Genomic DNA, 26,914 nt, shown 5'->3' on the forward strand with positions numbered 1-26,914 from the left:
CACAGAGTGGCTGAAAGGATCCCACGCCATCCCTAATGCCATCTGTTATTATTCTGCAATGCTCCCTGTCTCTTTCATAGAACTTGTAGCAAATCATATTCGTTTTTAAATGATTTTTTGTTTCTCTAACACATTTTAGCTTCAGAAGACAGGCTCATACATATTTTTTAATTGCTTTTTTTTTTTTACAAGTGCCAAACATATCTCCTGCAGCTAAAGAAATTTTTAAAATAAAATAAGTACATTTGTAAATGTTTATAATGTCCCATAGTGTACCCAACCATTGCTCTGTGGGAAGAATGTCTATTAACCTAAATGCAGAGGATTTAGATGGAGAGGCTAAATATTCAGCTTTGCAATATAAAATTGTGTACATTTTGTTGAGGCAGAACTTTCTGTCTCCACTGACTTTATTGCTGTTTTCTGCCTGTATAAAAAGAGAGATGGTAGAGTGTTTCTTAAAAAACAAAAACTAAACAACTTGGAATGGATTAAACTATATTAGATTATATTGTTATATTGTAGAGATGAGAGTTTTTGTTGAAATTTGCTCAGAGGAAAAGGCAGATTGCAGGATAAAAATGAAAATTCAAGACACAAGCCTTTGGTTGGAGTAATGGGAGACTTTTCCTCCTCTGGGCCTCATAATAATGAAACCAAGAACAGAATGTCACACTGCTTTTTTTTTGTTTAATCACAGTTTTATTTTTGTGTATACACTTGCTTAACAATCACAGAATTTCTAGGACAGGTTCAGGGAAGTGAAGAACCTTTCTAAGTAGTTTATATTGTCTAGAACCGAGGTACTTGCAAATCCAGCCTGGAGCGAAATGAGAAAGATCTTTCTAAAGACAGGCTTAGAAATTCTGACACAGTAGGGTACGATGTTCCTTTCTCTGACAGCAGGACGGAGGCATACCTGGTTCCTAGGCCACCATTCCTAGGTATAGCCAAGAAAAAGGTACAGACCACCAAAAACAAGTCCAACCAATCCTCCTTGTGCATGGTATAGATTTCACAATTTAAATCACCTGTATTCAATGGTAAACTTAATAAACCTTTGTAAGATATGTCCACTGTCAAAAATAGTAGCACTGCCATTGTTAAAACAGCAGCTACACAAGTCACATTTAAGATGCACTGAAAAAGACTTTGCTATTAGGCCAGAGAGCAGCATTAAGTCCAACACATGTCGATCCATGTTCAAGTAGATCCCTTCCTGCTTCTGAAAGTTGGTTGGCTTTTCTAGTCATTATATCAACAATTTGTTTTTCCTTGACAGTAGCATCTGGTTCATGATTTTCCATCTTAAACCTTATGCTCTCCTCCCAGCTGTCCCAACTGTCAGTGCTTCCCCCACTGCTCTTTTGATGGTGAGATCTTGCTACTGATAGGCAAGTGGTCAGCTAGAATGCTTGACTGTTAGGGAATTCATGAGCCTAATTTTGGGTCAGTGGGCTCTAAGAACCACATGGATCAATTGTTGTAAATACTGCTGATTATATATACCTTTTTTTTTTTTGTTAACCATGAACTTTCAGTTAATTAATTTTAAAAAATTAAGTTTTAATTCAGTCACAATCCAGCAGAGGGAGTTTTAGAGAGGGACTTACTTTAACCCTTTGTCAAAATGTTAAAGTGCAGAGCTGTGCCTCCCTTCCCCCCAACCCCCCTCAATCTGACTGTAGTTTCATAGCTGCAATGGTCCACAGGCATTGGGGCCTGGACAGGGAGCAGGAGGGTGAAGCAGTCATGCAGGCTGACGTTCAATACTGATAATTATAGCTAATTATAGCGACAACAGCTACAGCAAGAAACAAAAAGAGCTAAACTGTTAATGCAATTTGAAACTTACTCTGTTCTAAGTGCCATAATGTATTAGTTTATTTAATTCTCCCAGGACTGTATTATTAACATGTGAATTATGAAAAATTGAATAGAGAGGGAAAACGCATTGGATGAGGGCTTGCCACTCTGACCTTGACTCAAAGTCAACACAGTGTTGTTATTAATAGATGTGCATTCAAGTTGATTCTCATTAGGTTGTGAAGACCATCATACTTGCTGTAGAGGACTGTTTGTTGAGGGTGCCTTTGAGTCAGCATATAGGCAAGGTTAGTCTACTAGTAAAACAGAAAAGTGGGAAAAACTTCTATCAAAATTTAAAAGTCCTAAATTATCTAGATTAGAATATTAGTTTTCCAAAGGACTTTGTCTTTATATATATACTAGTGGCCCGGTGAATGAATTCGAGCACATTGAAAAAAAATTAATTAGAAGGTGGCCAGCGGGGTGGGACTGGGTGAAACAGGCCAGACACACCCTGGAGCCAACCTCCCCCCGCCGGTCCCTCCCCAGCCAGCTGCACCTGGGGCAGCACCACGGCTTGAAGGGCGTCTGTGGAATGAGCAGGGTTCCTCTGGCAGGTGGGTCCCTCAGCCTGGTCTGTGGGGATCAGGACAAAACTGTCTCTCCAATATCTCCTGAGAGGTCCCAGATTGCGAGAGGATGGTTCTCAGGTGGTGCACCCTGGAATCGGGCTCCCTCCTCTCTGGTTCAGCGTGTGTCACCCAAGAACCGCAGCTGCCAAGTCACCAGAGCTTGGCATCTCCTGCATTCAGTGTATGCCCCCTGGTGGTCAGTGCATATCATAGCTACAGGTCGGACGGTTGGACAGTCACTTAGACTTTTATATATATAGATCAATTTTTTTATTGATTTCAGAGAGGAAGGAAGAGGGAGAGAGAGATAGAAACATCAATGATGAGAATCACTGATCAGTTGCCTCCTGCATACCCCCTGCTGGGGATCAAGCCCACAACCTGGGCATGTGCCCTTGACTGGAATCGAACCTGGGACCTTTCAGTCGCAGGCCGATGCTCTATCCACTGAGCCAAACCAGCTAGGGCAGGACTTTGTCTTAATTATTGGTTACTCTGCATCTCCCATTCTCCTGGGAGCTTCTTTATGAACTACTCAGAAGAATAACTACTAGCATCAAGGCTGTAACTTATGAAAGTATTTGTAGCACCATAATTGTTATCTCTTAGCTCATAGGGCCTTCCCAAAGAGCATGAACCTTGCTGATCAATTTACCTTGAGTATAAACAAAAGATAGTTGGGGGCTAGATGTCCTGGTTCCTTCATTTTCTGTTTTTACCACATATCAAAACCAAGAAAAAGTTATTAAGGACATTTGAGCCTCAGGTGTCCCTCCTTATTCCTTCTCATATCTTCACCTGGGTCTAGGAAAGAGAGAAAGGCTGTTTCACTTTTACGTTTCACTTTTACATTGAAACTCTAGTCTCAGAAGTGGGTTATATCTGGAACCGTGACCACCCAGTTATGTAACTGAGTTAGGATGCAATGTAGTTGGAAGGGTGATTCTGACTATTGACATTCACTGCTATTGTCAAATGGATTTGGCAGTGATCTCTACTGATTATTAAGTTGGCTTTGTAAGCAGAATCAACTAAGCTTTAGTGATGTTTTGGTATATACTCATAAATCCACCTCTTTATTTTCATTGTTTTAGTATTTTATCACAGGAAAATATGTGTTTATTTTCTAACCCACAGGTTGAGAACCACTGCTTTAAGGGAACCTAAGAAATTCCAGATCCTACAAACTTCCTTTCCTTCAGAATTTATAACTTCCTCCTAATGATTGAATGTTTCTCTGATTTTCATTGCAAAGTTTTTAAAACAATTCATAATTCATCTACTTCTTTGTATGGATCATAAAAACAATTGTGATTTCTACATGTATCCAATAAATATGTACTAGTCTTAATTGTTTATTCAAGCTGACTGAACATTCATGTTTCATAAAATGGTCAAGGGGAATTTTTATCTGTGTAATTTTATTTATACAATTTGAACAATAGACCATTTCAAATGCTTTCAAGTATGTTTTTTAATCAATAAATAAATATTTACTGAAGGTTTCTGTGTACTCAGTAAGGTACTGGCTGAATCAAAATAGGGTGGAATAAATCCTTGAAATCCAGTTTCATCCCAATTTAATGAAAAACATTTTTCTCCCTATTTCTATTCCAATTGCTAGATGAATTTCATTTTTCCATCAAACGTGACATTTTTCTAATGTGGTTTGAGATGATCATTTAATGTTGTACCATTTTTAAGAATAAAAAATAAAAGAATCAGTAACTTCTGAAAACAGGGATAATGAATGGTTGCTTTGCCCTAGAATATATAGGTAAAGTCGAGATGTTATATCCTAATTAATTATTTAATTTGGTTACTAAGTAAATATTGAGAAAAATTAATGACTAATATAATATTTAATTTAATTCTGTTTTTTAAAGAAATAGTCATTGTGAAATCTATACATATAAAGAGGTAATATGCAAATTAGGCCAGGACACCGTAATGGGTCAAGACTAGATAGGAGGAGGTTGCGCACGCAGGTGAGGCCCGGAGCGGAGATGGAGACAGACACAGGGGGGCCTGCCCGAGCTGGCAGCCCAGAGTGGACACAGGCAGAGGGGCAGGGGGTGCCTGGGGCAGAAGTCAGGCGTGGGTCCCGGCTGCCCATGGTGCGGATCTGGCCTGATTCCTGCAGTGGCCCAGCACTGCACGAGTCAGGTGCAGGTCCTGGCTGCCTGCAGCGTGGGTCCGGCCTGACTCCTGCGGCGGCCTGTAGTGTGCTTCCTCACAGGGCGGGTTGTGGGGCGCTCCCTCATGAGATTTCAATTGCACGCTGGGCCTCTAGTACTATTATAAAAGTTAATGGACATATCAGTTAAGCAGAGTAAAGTGCCTAGATTCAATGTCTGTGTCTGTGTGTGTGTGTGTGTGTATGTGTGTGTAAGTACTGAATTCATATATTATATTGAATTAGAGGCCTGGTGCACAAATTTGGGGCCGGGCCAGCCAGGGGAAGGGGGCATAGGAGGTTGGCTGGCTGGCCACTCCCCCCAGTTGAACTCCCGGTCAAACTCCCAATCGAGGGGACAATTTGCATATTAGGCTTTTATTATATAGGAGGATATGTTATAAAATTGACATCTTACAGCTGTGTAGAAAAAAGATCACTTTATAATACACAGTGACAAGTGTCTGACACTTAGAAAATGATAACTTAGATACCCTACTTACCACATAAATAAAAATAAATTCTAGATGTAGTTAATTTATATTAACAATGAAATTTTAAGATGACTTAAAATTGCATGCATCTTAGGTAAGAACATATCAACAGGAGTCAAAAAGAAAAAGATAAGCCGAAACTGGTTTGGCTCAGCGGATAGAGCGTTGGCCTGTGGACTGAAAGGTCCCAAGTTCGATTCCAGTCAAGGGCATGTACCTGGGTTGTGGGCACTTCCCCCGTGGGGAATGTGAAGGAGGCAGCTGATCGATGTTTCTCTCTCATCGATGCTTCTAACTCTCTATCTCTCTCTCTTCCTCTCTGTAAAAAAATCAATAAAATATATTTTTTTAAAAAAAGAAAAAGATGAACATTCAACCATATAAAATTAAAACTTTTAATATGGCAAAAATTTTAGAATAACATTAAAAGTCATAAACTTTCAAAATATGTACAACATGTAATAAAGATCTAATTTTACTACAAAATGAATATGTTAAATACTTTGGAAACCATTTATAGTTAAGAAGAAAGGACTCTATTAATTGTACAAAGGCATTAAGAACAAAAGGCAACACAAAATGTTGATTTACTTGCATGGAAGCCCATTGATGACACTCAAAGCAACTTCATCTAAATTGATAAAATAATATAATTTCATGTTTGTCAATTACTCATTTCAGAGTCAAAACGCAATAATATATAAAGAGCAATTTGAATTTTGTAAAAAACATATGCATTCCCTTTTTTCATCTTCCTTAGACTAGAATTATCACTAGTCTGTATATAAGTGACTTTGCAGACATTGTAATTGAATTCTCTTCTCTGCATAGATAAATCCTACTTATTTTTTATTTACTATCCCCAATTCTTTGTGTATGTTTTAGTTTATTGTGATACACACTAAAAGGGAAAAGTGGAAAAAAAAATAAAAACAGTGAGTAGGAATTGTGAAAAACAAGAATATGAAATTATATAATGTGAGAAAGTTGCATTTAGGTCAATCATGGGGATGCAAATAAAGAAGCTCATAAAAGGCTTGGAGAAGGGAGTGTTTTAGGCAGAAGTGGGAGGGTAGCAAACATAAAGGCCCAGAGCACCAAGGGGCTTGTTATGCTTAAGGAGCTGCAAGGGAGGACATGTGGCTGGATAAGTGCTGAGATAATGCATGGCTCTAGGTCAGTGGTTCTCAACCTTCTGGCCCTTTAAATATAGTTCCTCATGTTGTGACCCAACCATAAAATTATTTTCATTGCTACTCCATAACTGTAATGTTGCTACTGTTATGAATCATAATGTAAATATCTGATATGCAGTATGGTCTTAGGCGACCCCTGTGAAAGGGTCATTCGGCCGCCAAAGGGGTCGCGACCCACAGGTTGAGAACCGCTGCTCTAGGTGAACTAGGAGAGATTGCCAAGGTTTGGATTCTGCAGGTCAAGGCTAGGTATCTGAATTTGTTCAAAGTATAGTGAGCAGCCATTAAAGAATTTTAAGGTTGGGGGTGGGGGAGTGGTGACAATATGATTTATGATTTCAGTTTCCTCTGGTAACCTTGTTTGTAGCTATGAAGCCCTGGAAACAATTACTACCAGATATGGACAAAGTGTGCAAAGCAGTTGTTGGTAAGCCCTAGAGAACAATCGAGACAGGCAGGGAGCAGGGCTCCTTTCTTTAAGAGAAGGGAAGCAAAACGGATGTGACTCTGGTATTTTGGCTGTTTAATCTGAAGGTATTTTCCAGTGTTCAGTTCATGGGAATAGAGACAAAGCAGAAAATTTTAGAGGGATGAGTTTGGTCCTTAGAAAATGGATTCAGCTTTAGAGAGAAAAATCCTGGAGAGAAGCAACTTCAGAAAAGTGAGAACAACAAATCTGCATGCAAATGTCTCCCAGTGTTGGCTGGTTCTTGAGCTATACACAGTGAAGCAAGGTTCCAAGAGACCTGGCAGAAAACACTGGCTAAAAGCTATACATAGTAAAGCAAGATTCCAAGAAACCTGGCAGAAAACAGTGGCTAAAAGCTAAACTGGTGTGTAGGGGTTTGAAGAACACAGGGCTGGAGAGGCAAACGCTGGCCTTCAGACAGTGCCAGGATGGACGGGTCCTGTGAAACTTCAAGTGCCTCCAGCTGAGTTCACAGAAGAATATAGTCTAGCAATAAGACTGTTGCAGGAGTACAGCCTTAAGGAACTATGGATAAATGGAAATAGCTGCTTGGAAATAGATTTCATCAAGAATAATGGCTTAGGACAGTCAAGAAGGAGGAAGGTGGTGGGATTGACTGCAACCTCATACTGATTTTTCTTGTAGTCGAAACATTCAAGATTTTCTTATAGTAGGAACATTCACAGAGAAAAATAAACAGTATTTCCTGGCTGTCTCTGAAGTGTATACTCTGAATCTTAGTCTAGAATAAAATCTATAGACTTCAAAGGATTTTCTTGAACTGGTATGTTTCTAGAAAATTTGCTCTGTCTTTTTCTGGATATGAGATACATATTAGTGCTTGCCTGCGAAACAGAACCAATAGAATGGGTGTAAGGGGTTTATTTTAAGGGATTGGCTTACATACTTAAGGAGACTGGCTGGTTTAAAATGTGCAATGCGGTCTGGCAGCCTGGAGACCCAGAAGAGCTGATGGTGTTATTCTAAACACCCAGCAGCCTGAACACCCAGAAGAGCCAGTGGTGCAGATGAAGTCAAAGGCAGGCAGTTGGAGAATTCCCTCTTGTTGGGGGGAGGGGACAAGTCTTTGTGTGTTATGCCTGCCTACACTCAATTGAATGAGGCCTGCCCATATAGGAAGGGAAATCTGCTTTACTCAAAGTTCACCAATTTAGATATGACTATATCCTCCCGTTAAACCACACTTCAAAAACACTTTCATCCCCTCAGAATGTTTATCCATGCACCTTCGTATTTGATCTCTCCCAAGCCAGGTAACCATTGCTTTGATTTCTAGTATGTTTTCCCAGTTCTGTTGCTGTATGTAAATAAAATGTTCAATATCTAGCTTCTTTGCCCAAAATAGTTTATGTGGGATTCATCATGCTGTAGTATGCCTTAATTATACTTTTATTTATATTTCTGAGTAATATTCCCTTATATAAATATCCATAATTTGTTTATGCATTTACATTTTAATTTATGTCCAGTTTTTAGTATTATAAATACAACTGTAATTAACATTCTTGTATAAGTATTTTGAGGTGCATAGTTTTTGATTCCCCTTGGGAAAATGTCTTAGAGTGAATTTTCTAGACCCTGGGGTAGGCATATTTTAATTTTACAGTGAACTGCCAAGTGGTTTTCCAAGTGATTGTACAGGTTTCTCTTTACCATAGATACATGAAAGTTTGAGTGGTTTCACATGCTTGCTTACACTTAGTATTGCCATTCTTTCTATTTTTAGCCATTCTAGTGATGTAGTCTTGTATTTCCATGATGAGCAATAATATTAAAACACTTTTTATGAGTTTACTAGAGGCCCGATGCATGAAATTCATGCAAGAGTAGGCCTTTCTTCCCCCGGCTGCCCGCACTGGCTTCCCTCTGGCACTTGGGACCTGGGCTGGCTTCCCTCCAGCCTCCGAAGGCACCCAGGATCTGGGCTTCCTTCCAGCCCTGGCTTTGTCCAGAAGGATGTCAGGAATGACATCTGGTCTAATTAGCATATTACCCTTTTATTATTATAGATTGACCAGCTGTATGTTGTTTTGGAAAATGTCAAGTCTTTTGTATATTTTTATTATGCTTTGCTTTTTACTATTGAGTTTTTGAGATTTAAGGAATAAATTCTAGATATAAGTTCTTATCATATATATATATATATATATATATATATAATATTAATATCCAAGTCTGTGATTACATTTTAATTCTTTAATGGCTCTTATTGAAGAGCACACCTATTGTTGTTAAGCCTTATTTACCATTTTTTTTAACTAATTGTTAGTGCTCTTTGTGTTCTTTTGAAATCTTTGTCTAATTTAAGATTACAAAGATACTCTTTTCTTTTATTCTAAAAGGTTTATATTTTCAGCCTTTACATTTCTATTATTCACTTTGAATTATTTTCTTTACTGCTTTGTTTGAGTTTAATTGGTAAATATTAAAGTGCACATATCGTGCAAGAAGCCAGGTATGGCAGCTTAAGATAGTTTTGTGTCTCATTCTAATGGAAATTATGTGTTTTCACAGTTCTAAGCACACATTTCAACATATACCTGCTAGGCATGCTAGGCATTTTTTATTTCACCAGTCTGATGTATACTTTCAAGTCTGGAGGCAGCATTTTATTTCGTCTTTTATCCCAAGCTTTTAAAGTGAGGCAGTAGTTTTATCTCATTCTATTTGATAAGACATACATTAGTCAGGAAAAGTGGTTGTTTTTCAAAGAATCAATTACTTTTTCTATTTAATTGTGGTTAAAACATATGCATATGACATAAACTTTATTATTTTAATCATTTTAATGTATTGTTTATTGGCATTATGTACATTCACATTGATGTGCAACTATCACTACTATCACCAGAATATTTCTCATCATCCCAAACTGAACTCTGTACTTATTAAACAATAACTCCCCATAATACCCCCCCCCCAAAAAAAAATCCATGGTAACCACTGTTTGACTTTTGACCTCCATGAAATTACCTATTGAATTATCTTTATGTATTGTATGAGATAGAGAAGTCCCCCCTCCCCGCCTCCACCATGAATAGTTATTCTAGTACCTTCTAACTTATCAATTTTTACTAAAAGTGGCTGTTGAGATTTTGATTGAGATGGAATTGAATGTATAAATCAATTTGAGGAGAATTGAGAGCTTAAAGATATTGAGACTTCCAATCTATAAACAAGGTTCATCTCTACTTATCTAGCTTCTCTCTGTGTATTTTTACACTTTTCTACACATTCATTTCTCATTAAATTCATTTGTTGTTTTTTGAAGCTATTGTAAATGGGATTTTAGAAAATTTACTTTTAATTGCTTCTTTCAAAGCAAATTGAAATCTTCAAATATGCCTCCTGTAAGCACAAGGTAAAGCATAGTTATAGACACTGAAAAATCATACCATGCCTGGCACATGAAAATGATTTTCTGCCCTATTTGGAGTAGCTAAAATATGTGTCTTTTAAAAATGTCGTAGGAGAGAATGGAGAGTTTAGGTAGTGTTTCTCTAGTAATATATTAAGCCAACAACATGGCCAAGAAAGTATCCAGATTTTCTGACTCCTAGTCCAAGGTTCTTAAGGGGAACAGTTATGAAATCGTCTAAATCGATGTGAATGCACTGCCAATAGAGATGTGGTGTTTATTTGCAGGTGGAAAGGACTAAAATCCTTTCAATTATACTTATATAAAAGCATCTAACATTTCTTGTTATAACTCTTATAACTGTTATAATATTTAAAGGTCATTCTGACATAAGGTTTTTTGTTAAATACAGAAATGCATTCACAGGCCCTTTATCACAGGGGCATTATCATCCGTGTCTTTGTGTTCGAGAGAACATTTTGATACCTCTTTACAGAGGTTGTGAAAATCTCAGATTGATTGTGTACTACTTGACATTTTCCCATGTCTGTAATTCTCTGTCAAAAAGTAAGGAACTTAAAACTATTTTGAACAATTTATCAGCAATATCTTATTTATTAAATAAATCACAATATCTTACAAGTTATAATGAGTGGTATATACTAATAAAGAAACTTTAGCCCAAATGGTGTAGCTCAGTTATTGAGTGTCGACCTATGAACCAGGAGGTTACGGTTCGATTCCTAGTCGGGGCACATGCCTGGCTTGATCCCCAGTGGCCTATCGGTGTTTCTCTTTCATCAATGTTCCTATCTCTCTATCCCTCTCCATTCCTCTCTCTGAAATCAATAAAAACATATTTAAAAAAGACAAGAAACTTTGTCTTTCACTGCCTCCACCCATATAGTAGTGGCTACATCTTCAATCCCTGATTTTGTCCAATATGTCACTATACAGTATAAATAGTTTTCTGGTCACTTTGAGTAAAATGCACCACTTCAACTCAGAAACTAGCCCAATTATATGTAATAAGAAAAATGTTGAGTTGAATTTCACATCAGATCTTTCCCCACCATCTCTGGCTGAAATCTGTTTCAGCGGAATAGACCAGCAATAGGAAAGAGAAAGTGGCTGGCTTTCCATCGGTCTTTTCACGTCTCCTCCCCGAACTGGCTCTAAGCTGTTTATGATGCTGGGAGGGGGACTCCATGGGGAAGAAGATGTGTGTGAACAGAATGGAGAAGAGAAAAAGGAAGCCAGAAAGTTCTTATCTACTTGATATACTTACAAGCTGGCAACTCACTTTCTGAGATCCGTGGGTATTTAACTCTGTCTTTTTCTTCTGAATGCTTTTGTGTCTGTCTCTGAGCACGGGACTTGGTTGGAAAGTCTGTAAGGAGGAATCTCCAAAAGGTCAGGGCCTTTAGGGGGACCTTGCCAAAGGTAGCAACTCCTGCCTTGACTTTTCCCTGGGTGTTATACTGGAATCTTTATATTTAGACTTAAAAACATCCTTGCTTAAAGGACACTACAGATGTATGTGTCTTCTCAAGGATGCTTATCCTGCTGATAGTATCTAACAGTAAATTTTAGTTCAAGCTGTTGCTACAATAAAAGCCTAAGGAGGCCTGTGAACGAGACTGCCTGGTTCCTTTAGCCAGGCAGTCCCTTAGCCCTCTCTTTCACAGAAATGTGTGTCAGAGTAATCATTCATCCAGTGCTCAGGGTCTGCTGGTCAGCCTCAGCAAGCACCTGGAATATCATTCAATCTCTCTTGATGTGGGTGACCACATCTCCATTAATATTAATATGGGCCTTAAATATCTTTCCTTCCATAGTTTCCCTCTGCTCCAGTCAATTACCATCTCAGCAGCTCTCTTATAGAATCTAAGACAGTCTCACAATAACTTTCCTTTATGTCCGTGGCCCACAATGGGTTCACAGACAATATTCATGCATTCTTACCCAAAAGACTCTGAATGAGTACAGAACTCAGGCTAATGCACTTACGTCCCCTCCAACCTAGGTCAAAACAAGTAGCTGTCACTTTAGACGCTTTAGATAAGAAAAGACACCAATCCCCTATAATATTTAAAATAGAGACACACATTTAACTCTCTAAGAGACATCATAGTTCAAATAAGGGGAGAAGTACCAATGCGAATGATACAAATTATAGCAAAATCATAATTTACTCCAAAAATTATTTTCACCATCTTCTCTTAATCTTTTGATCTTTTATATGGATGAGGGGTGTGAGGTGTTTTGTTGTTGTTTTTTTTACTATTTTTTTTAACACATCTTAAATTTCTACATGAATATCTTACTTCAGAATATATATTGTTTGTCTTCATTTATAGAAATGAAGTGAGACAGAAAGGTTCATTTTAATAGCTTTATTGATTTATAGTTGATGTGCAATAAACTACACATATTTATAGTGAACAATTTGATAAATTTTGAGATACGTAAACACATGTGAAACCATCACCACAATTGAACCATGAACACATTTATCATCTGAAAGTTTCCTCATGAATATGTATAATTCTTCCCTGCTTCTCTCCATCTTGCCCTCCCAAAGATCTGCTTCTGTCACTACAGATCAGTTGGCGATACAAAAACCAGATGATTCAGTAAAACTCCTTTTTTACTGGTTTCTTTTACACAATGTCAGTCTTTTGAGATCTGTTCATATTGTTTTATGTATCAATAGTTCATTCTTTTTATTGCTGAATCCTATTCCATTGTATGGCTATAATACAATTCATTTTCCATTCACTTTTAGGTATTTTTTCTAGTATTTGGTTATTATCAATATAGCTACCATAAAATCCATACACATGTCTTGAATGGACATATAATTTCACAAGTGTAAATTTCATGGGTAAATAAATATCTAGGAGTGTAATGGCTGGTCTTTACGGTATGTGTATATTTAAATTTTTAAAAAAGTGCCAACTGATTTCCATATTGCTTGTTATGTTTACTTTTGTGTTTTTTAACCATTCTAATAGACATGCAGTGATATCTTATTGGAGTTTTAATATGTATTTTCTAATGATTAATGATATTGAACATGTTTTTTTTGTGCTCTATATTATCCATATACCTCCTTTGTTTAAGCAAATGCCTGTTCAAATCTTTGCCCATTTCTTTATATAAGATTTTTGATTTGTTATTAATTGTGCTTTTGACAGTTAAATATTTACCCTTTATCTAAAATGTGTTTTATAAATATTCTTTTCCTGTTTGAGCCTTATTTTTATTTTTTAAACAGTTTCTTTTAAAGAGCAGATTTTTAATTTTGAGAAATCTGTTTAATTTTTAAATAACTTTTCAACATTATTGAGCTATAATTGACAAACAAAATTGTAATATATTTAAAATGTATGATGTGATGATTTGATATACATATACATTGTGAAAGGTTATCCCCCATTGAGTTCATTAACGCATCTTTTGCCTAATATATATATTTGCCCTTTTCCTCATTTAATGTTTTGTGGCTGAAAATATTTAGCAAATTTCAATTAGACAGTGCAGTATTGTTGCTATACATTAAATCTTCGGAGCTTATTCATCTTATAACAGAAAGTTTGTACTCTGAAAGTTTGTACCAACTTGTCTGGTGGCTTTACTAGATATAAATGATAGAAATTTATTTAAGGGTCTTGGAGTTTGCAAACTAGGTACACAACTAGGCAAAACCCCAGAAGTGTTTCAAAGAAGAAAAAAAAAGTTAAAAATTCTTATTGAAAAAAAAATACATTCTTGAGAATTATCAGTCCTGCATTCTTAGCCCTGGGATTGGTACAAGACAATTATTAGTCAGGTATCAGGAAGACAGAACAATGGATGACAGGTGGTCCAGAGATGATTGTCAGGAGGTCTGGTCAGGTCCTGGTGGTCTGAGTAATAGTCAGGTGACCTGGATATGTGAGTCCTTCAGGGGGTAACTAGAAGGTTACCTGGAGGTACAGACATTGACACAGGACTGCAAAGTTAAAAAAAAAAAAAGTTCCTAGGTTAGTTAGAACAAGAATGGGATCTTTCCTTATGCCTCAAACTTCAAGATATTAATAATTTTAGCATCTTGGTTAAAATGATTCCATTTTGTTTAGTACCTATATCTACTCTTTCCTCACTCTTATAGTTCTGGAAGTCAGCACTCTAAAGTGAGGGTGTTGGCAGCACTGTTCCTTCAGGAGGTGTTCATTATTAAAAATATTTAGTTAATATTTATTACATGACAAATGTTATGGTCATGTAAGAATATGAATATGATCTGCAGTTACTTTGGATGAACTTACATTCAAATATATTTATTTATTTTTAAAAAATATATTTCTTTATTGATTTCAGAGAGGAAGGGAGGATAAAGAGATTGAAACATCAATGATGAGAGAGAATCATTGATTAGCTGCCTAATGGGAATGGAACCCGCAACCCAGGCATGTGCCCTTGACTGGAATTGAACCTGGGACCCTTCAGTCCACAGGCTGATGTTCTATCCACTGAGCCAAGCCTGCTAGGGCACATTCAAATATATTTAGATAGTGTGATAAATTATAAGGCAAATGACTAATAACATATTTTTTAAAAAAAGGAGACCTATGTGGGTCAAAGGAATCACCCATCTATGCTAAAGGTTTTAATCTAAATTGTAATGTGTAAAAGACATAATGTGTTATTTTACTTACAATAACAGAGGAAGATATATTGGAGATCTTATTTAACTTACCGATTTGCTTAACATAGTGACTGGTATATTTCAGCTATTATGATAGTATATTTGCTACTATGGGTGGGTATTTTTCCAGATATAGCTCAGTTTAAGTCCTCTCAAGTGAGATGTTTGAAATGTAGGCCTGTTAGTCGACTGTAATAAAATTTTCTATATAATTGATGAAGTTGTATCTTGTAAGACAATGAATTATGGCATAGCATTTCTTTATAGCACCATGCTCAATATTTGGAATCTAGAGTTGGAGGCAACTGCAACTGTGTTTAAAGCTATTTATTCTAAGGCAAGTCTCTTTATATCTTGTGAACTAATAGAAACTATATATTGGTTTCTGCTCCCGGTTTCTGACACAGAGCCCTTAAAACCCTTGTAAATTCCTAAGTTGTGAGAGCATTAGGAGCACTCTTGTTCTACTGAAGTTGATCTGTGTGAGATCCTGGGAGAGGGCTGGTCACCAGAAAGGCCACACCATGATTAAAAGCTTGGAATTTCCAGCCCAACACCCAATCATCCAGAGTGGAGAGGCCTGGACACGGAGTTAATAATTAATCAAGCCTTTGGGAGGGAGCTTCCGTAAAAGCCCAAGACCGAGGGGAGGAGCTGGAAGGAGCTTCCAGGTTGGTGAACACATCTATGTACCAAGACAGTGATGCACCCCAATTCCATAGGGACAGGAGCTCCTGAACTCGGGTCCCTACCAGACCTCACCCTGTGTACCTCTTAATCTGGCTGTTCACCTGTATCCTTTATTGTATTTTTTTTAGTATGCTGGTAAACATGAGTACATGTTTTTCTGAGTTCTGTGAGCCTATCTAACAAATTAATGGAAGCTGGAGAAAGGGGTAATGGGAATCTCCAATTTGTAGCCACGTCAGATAGCGTCTGGGCAGCCTGAAGACCTGCTATTTGTGATTGACATCTGAAGTGGGGAGGGGACACTTTTGTGAGACTGCGCCCTTAACCCCTGGGATCTGACATTATCTCCAGGTAGACAGCTGTAGAAGTGAGTTAAATTGTAAAACCCAGCTGGTGTAGTGGGAATTGCATGGTGTGGGGAAAATCCCACACACATTTAGCGACCAGAAGTATCAGAAGTGAAGTATCCTGTGTAAAAATAAAAAAAGAAACACACAGGAATAGAACTATAGGTTTCTTCAAAACAACTCCCCATATTACTTTACCTGGACTCTGAAATATTACCCACTTTATGGGATTATTTTATGATCCAATGAGGTAATATGTAGGGAATATGTAGTGCTTTAGTTATGCATAGTTACACTGATGCTTAGTGACAAGTAGTTATGGCATGAAATGTTAGATGTAGTTAGTACTATTATTATGGACTGAACATTTTGACTTTTAGATACAAGGAAGTGTTCAATTTTTGTTAAATCATTGTAGAAGATACTTCATTGTATTAATTTTCATGTTAATGGAAGTAATCTTAGACCTTGAGATGAGGTTAATTTTTTTTTAAATTCTTAAGATTAACTAATGTTCCCTCTGCATTAGAGTGCATAAGAAGGAGAGGAAACATATGAAAATTATTTTAAAAATTAATTCTGTAACTGTGATTGGATACATACGCAAAAAAATCTTCAAAGTTTGGTACCTTTCTCTAAATGTCCATATATCATATTAGTTATTCAGCAATTGCTTTTTACAAAATTATTTAGCATTAGTCAAATGTATACAAAGGCATATAAGATTATCAGTAATTACAAAGGCATATAAAATCAGTAATTATCTCATATATGGGTAATATTAAGATCTAAATCTAAAGAGAAAGTAAAACATTAACTTATTTACATTAAATTGTTTAGCAAATAGGTTATTAATTTTACTTATAACTAAAACATATATTCCAAATTTAAATAAGAGGAGAATTGCAAAGTTAAAGAAAACCTCTCTTTTTGAAAGTTTAAAATATAAAAACATAACCATAGCAATTTAAAAGAAAACAGAGCAATCTAAGTTTCAGTAAGTATGATACAAAAATTAGACTCAAACTTCTGCTGAAAGCCATCACTAAATTGTTTCATGTCATAAAATAAATGACATTAAAATTTCTCTTAAACTATGTCAGGATGGAATGGAAAACAAGAAAAGCTGGAGAAGAGAAGGATCAAGTTTGATTTCCTTAACCCTTGCCTTACCCTATAGATTGAAAATATCTCTCCCTGGAAATCACAGATAAGTGTGCTTGCTCCCAGGTATATATTTATACTTTTAAATAGATGCCATCCTGTCCTTTGTCTCATTCGCAACAACTATTGCATTTATATAGAACTTGGTATTTTTATGTAAAGATTTTTTTCAAACACCTAATTTATTCATTCACTAGAGACCCGGTGCACAACATTCATGCACTGGACGGGGGGGGTGGGGGGGGGAGGGCCTCAGCGCAGCCTGCATCCTTTCGCAGTCCCGGACCTCATGAGGAGCGGGCCTAAACCGGCAGGACATTCCCTAAGGGGTCTTGAGCACTGTGGCCGAGACCAGAGAGGCTCCCGCCACCACCGCTTTGCACACCAGCTATGAGCCTGGCTTCTGGCTGAGTGGTGCTCCCCCTGTGGGAGCTCACTGATCACCAGGGAGCAGCTCCTGTATTGAGCGTCTGCCCCATGGTGGTCAGTGTACATCATAGTGACAAGTCATTCCACAGTTTGGTCTATTTGCATATTGGGGATTATACAAATATTTTTATTGAAAACTTCCTGCATATCAGACACTTACTAGGAAACAAAAGTACAGTAGTAAAGAAGCCTGACCTATATTTGCTCTCATAAAGATTATGCTCTCTCTTGAGAAAAGGCCATAATAAATAAAGAAATAATATAAAATACTAATATAATGCATGCTATGACCACAATAAGGCAGAAGCAAGTGACAGAGAATGACTAGGATGCTGCTTTATATGTGGTGGACAGAAAAATGACACAACTCACAGTTTCTACTTAATTGTAGTAAATTTTACTCTTCTATCAGCAAAGAGACAAACAGTATACTTTATTTGCTTTTCTAGATTTTCCAGAAGGATCATATTATCTCTGGTTCCTGAAGAGATAGTTTCATTGTTTTAAGAGTTGATATTATATTTGAGCTTTTATAGATCATTTGAAAGTTGATATTTGGATTGCATTGCCATATCTTTGGTAAAATAATTCCTATAACATTATGTGCCATGTGAATTATTGTTTTATATATAATAAAGCATACAAAAAGTTTATTAAAATGTTTGGGATATGGTTACTTCTGCCAGGTAATTTACTTCCTACCTAATTTTGCATTTACTTCCATTTTTGCATTTGTGACCAGCAAAATAAAACAAAATTGCATTGCTACATAATATCTCAGAAATTTATGTCACAACTAGACCTCTTAGGTACTACCAGCCAGTTCATGTCCTATGATATTACACTTTCTAAAGGGAATTTAATCTAACTTTTGATAAAAATCTATCACTTTATTTATTTTTAATTTATTTTAAAATATGTGTTTTTATTGATTTTAAAGAAAGGAAGAGAGGAAAAGATATATATATATATATATTAATGTGAGAGAGAAACATTGATTGATTGCCAGACCCAAAACCCAGGAATTGAGCTAGTGACCTTTCAGTGCACAGGACAATATTCAACCAGTATGACGAGCGCAAAGCCATAACTTTAAATTATGAATTGTATTTAATTGATTTTAAATTGCTATTTAAGATTCACTGTTACCTCTAAAAATGGTGCCGCCAATTAAACTACAATTCAATGCTTATTTTCACTTAAATTCATATTTTATACTTTTATACTGAAAATCTTCTCTAGACAATTACATCTGTGGTTTTATTTTTATAAATCTTATTATAAATGCATATAAGGAAACTATAATAAAAGTAAATTGGCTGAGTTGTTTCTAAAGTTTTACATAATCAGACTGCAAGTTTTCTGACAAATTTTCAATTCAGTCATTAATTTCTGCCTCAAAAATGTTGATACAGCATTCTTACAATCTCATGCAAAAGAATTAAAACTCTTTAGTAATGGGCTCTTAAGACAACTTTGCAATTATGATCTAGCTTACTTTTAAGTACCGTGTCAGGAATTGTGCTAAACACTGTCCGATTCGGTGTCTTGACCGATGTATCTGTGCCAGTATTAAGTCTGGGCTGTCTGACAAGGCACTGCAAGCTTTTCTGCAGGTTTTTAGAATATCAATTTTTATTGATTTTAGAGAGAATGTAAGGGAGAGAGAGAAACATTGATGTGAGAGGAAACATCCATAGGCCGTGTCCTGCACATTCCCTATAGAGCATCGAGTCCGCAATCTAGGCGTGTGCCCTGACTGGGAATCGAACCTGTAACCCTGTGGTGCATGGGATGACACCCAACCAGTTGAGCCACACCGGCCAGTTTTGAAATGGCATTTTGGTAGTTGCTCATGTACAGACAATAGCATCTATTCCACAATTGCTACCCAGCTGACTGCTGTTTGAAGACATTATTCATTTCCACACAATCACTCATTCAGCAGTAGACTCTGTTGAACTTTTTATCATTTACAGTAAGGTCTTAAAATCCAAGTCTAAAGTGTTATATTAATATACTATCTTTTGATAGAATATATTCCCTTTAGGATCAAAATAACAATTTCAGTGTACTTTAGTTTTCCTTTTGGTTCCAAAGGTTAAATTAACATCAACTTTCCTTGATGCTCATCTCTACAATATCAAATCACTAATTTGTCCTAATATATCTTGAATTCTCTGGAGTAAAATCTACTTGCGAAATGTATTTCTCTATCTTCTTTTTTTCAAGGTCTGTGAAATTTCTAGAAAACAAAATCCTCAGTAAGCGACTTCTCTAGTCAACTACGTTTCAATCTGGGCTAAGCTTCCTTGGCCGAAGTCTCTTTGTTTAGCTTGTTCTTTGCTAGAGGCTGTGAAGGGTGAACAAATGAAAAGGTACACTACGGTATACGGAAAGAAACTGAGTTGGGTAAGATTGCTTCCTTGTGCGTGCACCCGCAGGAAGATGAATGTGAAAGACTGTCAACCTCAGCCAGTTCCACATCCATACACCCGCTTCCTCTTTTGCTACTTCTTCTTTCCTGCTTAGAACATCTAAACAAATACTTTTGGAAAGAGCGGCCCTTACCTTTGTGCCTTTTCTCTTCCAACTTAAGATTGGGTGCATTAATTCTCAGTTCCAAGTATTTTCCCCGTCATAGTTTGAATACTTGAATGCAGGTAGATGCTGAATCATAGATGTTTTTAGAAAATGTCACAGGGTAGACTGGCTGGCTGGTTGCAAAGAGACTCCCTCCAAAATCCAGTCTTTTTCTCTTCCTTCTAGTCTACATTCAAGATCATAATTGTGCATGGCAATTGTGCTATCATACAGAGAGAAGGACGCCTAACCACACTCTGAAGCAATGATATAGTAACTGCACTTTTTATTATTAATTTACAATGAGATCTAGAGCAGTCATATATTAAGAAATATCTAACTCAATTGTAACATATTCAGCACAGCTCTTGATCATTCACCCAAAAGTGATCCTCATATCCTCTTTAGTTAATTGCCTTGAAATCCTTACAACTGATTGGACTAGTCTCTGAATTTCTCGTTTCTTTAAAACTTCGCAACCATCCTACATTCAAAACACATCTAGAATGTTAACAGTTTTTTACCAACCCCTTGTCATCACATCAGTCCAAACCATCATCTTCTCTTTCTTGGATTATTGTAGTAACCTACTAAAACTTGTCATTTCCACCCTTGCTCTGTTTTAGTGTATTCTCCACACAGCACCTTGAGGGATCTGAATAAAATTTTCTTGGCTTAAAACTCATCAACCACTTCCCACCTAACTCAGAGTAAGATTCAAAATATTGAGGATCACCTACAGCAACCTAATCACCCCGGTGCCTACCTATCATTCTTAATTAATCTCTCCTCAAATTTTGTTTTCCCCCTTTTTACTTAGTTTTTCTCCATATAATTTATTACCATCAACATTTTTATATATTACCCTACAATACTACTTTACAGGGCTAGAACTATGGCTTTTTTTGTTCAATATTAGAGCCCTATTATGCAGAACAGCAACTAGTGCATGGTAGACATCCAATACTTAGTGAACAAATGAACTTATTCTGTCAAGCTAAGGTTATTATTCCCTTGGAGGTAGATACCCAAATCATAAAATGTAAGGAGAAAATAGACTCAGAGGAAGAGCAATTATGTCCCATGCTATGACAATCTGGTGCATTCATTTCCATGAAGATATAATATATATTACATTAATAGTCCAAGTTAAGTGTGGGATTCAAGCTTCCACTTCCCGGAAAGTGCCTCCTTGGTCTTATTTAGTTATATCTTTATTTTATAAAATTACATAAATAATATGTTACTGCATTGGTCTTTGAAAATAATATAAATATTACATTTGAAACTTAAATTCCTTTTGGTCACTATCCTCCCCTTTCTTCATTCTTGCTGGAATATGGTGTGTCTCTTCATAGCAGAAACTACAAAGACTTTATATATACAAATACATGAACCAAAAATACAGAACATTTTTGTGCAGTTTTTTTTTTTATTTTTACATGAACAACAATGTAATGCACATATGATTTTGCAGTTGCTTTATAAAAACTATTGTTGAAAGTATTACATAGGTCTCCTTTATACCCCCATTGACCTCTTTTAGCCTGCCCTCCCCCCGCCCTCCAAGAGGCTTTCACCACCCTATTGTCTGTGTCCATGGGTTATGCATATATGCATACAAGTTCTTTGGTTGATCTCTTCCCACCGACCTACCCTCCCCCTGCAGTTTGCTTTTTCTTTTATTCAGATAGGTTTTGAATCTGTTTATGCTAACTCACATACGTCTAGTTGATTCCTTATAGCTGCTTTATAGCATTCCATCAAATGAACAGATTAGATATAACTATTTATCTATTTTTGAAATTATTGTTTTATTATTTAATTTTTGTAAGAAGTCTTCATAAAACACCTTAGTATATCATCACATGCATTTGTGAATTTGCTTTTTCAATCTAAAGACTTAAAATCAGAGTTGTTAAATACAGTATATGTATATTTTTTATATTACATATATTGTCAAATTCTTTCCCAAAATTATTCTACTTCAGGAATTAAAAATCACTATTTCTTACAATTAGTCAATGCATTGTTGGCATATGAATATTTATTTTTTTCATTTTCTTAATCAGAAATTTCTTAATTCTTAACAAAGTAATATTATTTCTATAAATTTAAATTACTATGATTAATACTGAGAATTAGTAAATTTATATATATATATATAATGTCACTTGAGTTTTCTCTTATACATATTGTTCAGATTCTTTGCTATTTTTTACTTCTCTTTTATTCTCAAATATTACCAATTATATATAGAGAGAAAATAAGTTTGATCATCTATAATGTACCTTTTAAGAAAATTTTTTCTCCTATTTTATAAAAACATACATTTTGATATTATATTTATCAAAAATTTTTGAGTGTATGTGGCAAGATCCATATTATAATACAAGAAATGATGACAAAAAAACAGGATAGTATTAAAATCAAGAAAGAGTACACAGGTATATAATGTTATAGGTTTTATGTTATTGGTGGATGGGTTCAGGTGTGTTTCTTAATGTACATATTTTTGTATGTATTAAGTACTTAAAAACAAAAGCTCACTAACTTATAGTTTTCATTTTTTTCAAGCACCTTCTAATTCTCACTGCTTTCTTTATGCACCTTGATGCCCTCATTAAAATATGGCCAGATCTTGTCTTATTTTTCTACCAGTCTCCACCATCAGAATGTTCTTTCTATGTTGCCTCCTGCTTGAAATTGGTCTCTAGGTGTTTTATTTGCCTCTATTATTCCTAAAACAACTGTATTTTTGTCTCACTTCTTATGATTTCCTTAAGCAGTTGAAAGTTGAGAGAGAAAACAGAGAAGCAAAGGTAGTGAACTGCAGCAAAAAGAATCTGAACAGAAATCAAGGAAGTTATTTTGTGCCCTATTAGTGTTTACCGCAGGTAAAGGATCAATGCTTCCACCCTTGGAGAGTTTGCATTTCCATTGTTATAAAATGTCTTTTCCATTTCTGTTTCAGCCACATGTTCACTGCTTGGGAAGGCATGTGTGAATTCTGCGCTGTCCTGGGTCACTTAAATCAGTTTCTTCAAGGCAAAATAAATGTTCACAGATTGTAATCACAAGGGACAATGGGCATATCTCATAGTTTTCTTTGTTTATTGCCTTGGACAGTATATGGTAGTGAGTATTTTCTGTGATTTACAGTAGTGAGGATTTTCTGTGATTTCTACTTCTTCAGAGTAAATAGTGGTTATTAACTCACCAGAATTTTCTCCTCTCTTTCTGCTGTGATGTACCCAAATACCAAAGCCTTTATTCATACTTTTACTGGAAAAGAGTCAGAACAAGTAATGCTTTTAAATCTCATTGCTGCCTTTATGAATTTAATATTAACATAGCTTGTAAGGGTGTCAGAGAAAAGACTTATGAATGTCAAATAGCTTTATTTAATATTTATGAACTACATTGTGTTAAAATTCCTATGGAGTTATTTAGCTATCAAACTGCTCTAAAAACAATATTTACACTATTTTAAAATCCAAAACTCAATATAGGAAAAATTCAAATACTCTACTTTTACCAAAACTGACCAGCAGCCCCTGAACGACAGATGAACTGATTACTCAAACACAGTTTGACTGTGAAAGAGAGGGCTAAGGGGCCCCTGGCTCTAGTAGCCAGGGGAGCCTCGATTGCCTGCCTCGTTAGCCTTTTATTGGAATTTTTATCTTTAGATACAATCAGTAGGGTGAGTAATCTTGGCAGGACACATGTGTTCACATTGTCCTCTAGGTGAGGGCATCCAGGGATTAAGCATAAGGATTCCAGTAAACACCTGGGGGTCTGCACATGCACAGGTTTGTTTAGAAAGGTCAAGGAATAATTAGGTGTGCCACCTTCGACACTCCCCTAAATCTCCCCTAAGTTGGAATTCCGATAAACAGGGCAGGCGGCCTTTCACACACTTCCCTTTTATCAGAATGTCCTCCTTACAACTTTCCAACCAAGTCTCTTGTGCTCCCCAACATACCTTTTATTAGGAACCATATAAATGTTTTTTAAAATGTTTTTTGGAACTAATCATATGAAAAAAATAATAACACATGTTTCTTTTGAGTTCCAAATTATGACTTCCTTAAATAGCAAAAATATATTTTTATATTTAATCAAAGCAATTTATATTAATAAAAATAACCCAGTTTTCAGATAGAAAGAAACCTATGCATAATCATTTCTTCTCTATTCCATGTTTCCTTTTTCTATTTTATTAAAAATTAGTGGCCCAGTGCATAGATTCATGCACATTGAAAAGAAATCAGGAGCCTGAGCCTGCATGCCCAGGGAGTTTACATGTCCCTGTGAGCCATCTGGAAGTAGTGTGGGGAGTCTGTACTCCTCCCAGCAGCTTCCTGAAAAAATATTTTCAAGTGTCCCTTCTGTAGCCAGAGTCAGGCCTTGACAACCAGGAGATCCCCAGTGGATGCCTTGGGCTGTGCTGGACACTTTCCACTGCTTGGAGCTGGATAAGAGATGCTCCAAAGTGAACAATACAAAGTTGGGGATCTTGGGGGGTAGGGGTGCTCTGTTGCCCACACTCCTCCCCTTCAGATCCATCTCTCTTTACATTTACCCTGATTGTCTGTCGCTGCTTGTGGCCACTGTTATGTTGCTGTCTTCCTCTGTAGCTCCGGGGCAATCGGTGAAGGATGAGATTTGATCTCGATGCCCGAGACAGAGTTCCAGGAGCCCGGCGGCAATATCGGGCTCATCCTGGTTACTCTGAGTGTCCACGCTTCAACCGTTCTCCGGAGATTGTACCTTCAGGCTTATGGGATTCGAGGGATGTAGCAGTGCGCTAAGCAGCAGGCAGCCAGGGAGGAGCCCGCGCAGGGGCTGGGAGCTGCACAGCCCTGCGTTGAGAGTATGCCCCCTGGTGGTCAGTGCACATCACAGTGACTGGTCGACCGGTTGTTCCAGTCATTCCGGTCATTTGGTCATAAGGGTCACTTAGGCTTTTATACATATAGATTTTTAACACCCATCCCCCACCCCTTACCATGGGCCATAAACATGAATACGTTTATTATGTAAACCAAGTAATCTACTAGAGTTAACTTTATCAATGTGGGAGACAAAATAGAACAGTGATTCTCAAAGTTTAATGTACATTAGAGTCACCTGAAAGGGTTGTAAAGACATATACTCCTACTTCTGACCCCAGGGGTTCTAATTAAGTGAGCTAGAACTAAGAATTTGCATCTTTAACAGATTCGTAGGTGATGCTGCTATTACAGGTATAGGGACCACACTGAGAATCACTGATATACAGAAAATTTAAGCTTAGGCAAGGCCAATAATATTCCCTTTACTGCCAATTTGAAATTAAGGAATATTACCAGTTATCTTTGAATAGCATCTATAAATTTGGGGCTGAAGTAGCCATGTTAGGTTATGTGCAATTACAGAAAGTCATTTTGCAAAGAAAGGAATAGAAAAGCACTCATCAAGCAAAACACAAAGCAGAAACAAAGAGACAATATAGCTTGAGGGGAAAAAAAAGAAATGGAGAATGTAGTTTTTGGGGTTTTCTAATTTTTAGTTTCAGTCACTTGACATGTCTGGATGCAGTTCTTACTGTTGGCTTCTAAAGGATAACCTTGTAATTTTCTAGTAAATGCCAACCTTTTTTGTCAGCAGGTACTCTGAAAGACACAGGAACTCTTTTAACAAAATTATTTATGAATGAACCAAAAATACTTTTTTCTGAACTAACTTCACAAGTAAACTAATTAAGATATGTATCTTAGCCCTGACTGGTTTGGCTCAGTGGATAGAGCGTCAGCCTGCGGACTCAAGGGTCCCAGGTTCGATTCCGGTCAAGGGCATGTACGTTGGTTGCAGGCACATCCCCAGTAGGGGGTGTGCAGGAGGCAGCTGATCGATGTTTCTAACTCTCTATCTCTCTCCCTTCCTCTCTGTAAAAAAATCAATAAAATATATTTTAAAAAAAAATTTTAAAAAAAGATATGTATCTTAATTATATATACACTAGGCACCCAGTGCAAAAATCTGTGCACCTTGAAAAGAAATCTGGACCGCGAGGCTGTGGTGGGCACAAGGGTGGGTCTTGGCCCATCCTCCATGCTCCCTCCCAGCCCCTCCCACCATGGACCCTGTTCCCCTGACAGGCAGCCCCCGCTCCTGCTGCCGCCACTCCCACGCGTTGATGGTGCTAGGCCTGCACATACCCACTGATGGCACAGAGCGATTGGGGCCAGTGCCAACAGGGGGTGCGAGTGGGGTTGGCATCTTCAGTGAGCGCGAGAGGCCGCTGCTGCCCCAATTGCCCCTCAGGAGCAGGGGGAGGTGGAGAAACCCTTATGGGTGATCAGGTCCAGCAGCCGCAGCTCGCACCCAAATGATCAGGACCGGTGCCAGGCGCCAGCAGATGGTTTGAGTGGTGGCTCCAGCTGCGGGTGTGAGCGGGACCAGGGCTGGCAGTGGGTGTGAGCAGTGGCTCTGGTGCTGGCAGTGGGTACAAGCGAGGCCGTTGCTGGCACCAGGTGCGAGTGCTGGGCGGGACTGCAGCAGGTGGGAGCAAAGAATTTTCAATAACCACAAGAAGCGACCGGTGTCCCCCTTTGGTCTGGTGCCCCCACTCACCTGAGCCACTATCCCGCCGTGGCCCATGCCCACCATGTTCTGCACGTGTCCCCTGGTGGTCAGCACACATCATAGCAACCAGTTGTTCGATTGTTCAGTTGTTCCACCATTTGGTCTATTTGCATATTAGCCTTTTATTATAGAGGATTAATAATATTTTATATATAAAAACTAAAATTAGTGTATACACACACACACACACACACACACACACACAGATTCTATAGTGTTT

The 26,914-nt window shown here is 37.2% G+C and overlaps 2 pseudogenes; one reads left to right on the forward strand and one right to left on the reverse strand.

The window, feature by feature from the left end:
- Positions 1–731: 731 nt before the first annotated feature.
- LOC118662066 lies at positions 732–1,307 on the reverse strand (annotated as a pseudogene).
- A 23,434-nt stretch (positions 1,308–24,741) lies between these two features.
- The window catches only part of LOC118662067, a 122,015-nt pseudogene continuing 119,842 nt past the window's right edge, over positions 24,742–26,914 (forward strand).

The sequence above is a fragment of the Myotis myotis genome, unplaced genomic scaffold, assembly GCF_014108235.1.
Source record: "Myotis myotis isolate mMyoMyo1 unplaced genomic scaffold, mMyoMyo1.p scaffold_m19_p_8, whole genome shotgun sequence".
NCBI lineage: Eukaryota > Metazoa > Chordata > Mammalia > Chiroptera > Vespertilionidae > Myotis > Myotis myotis.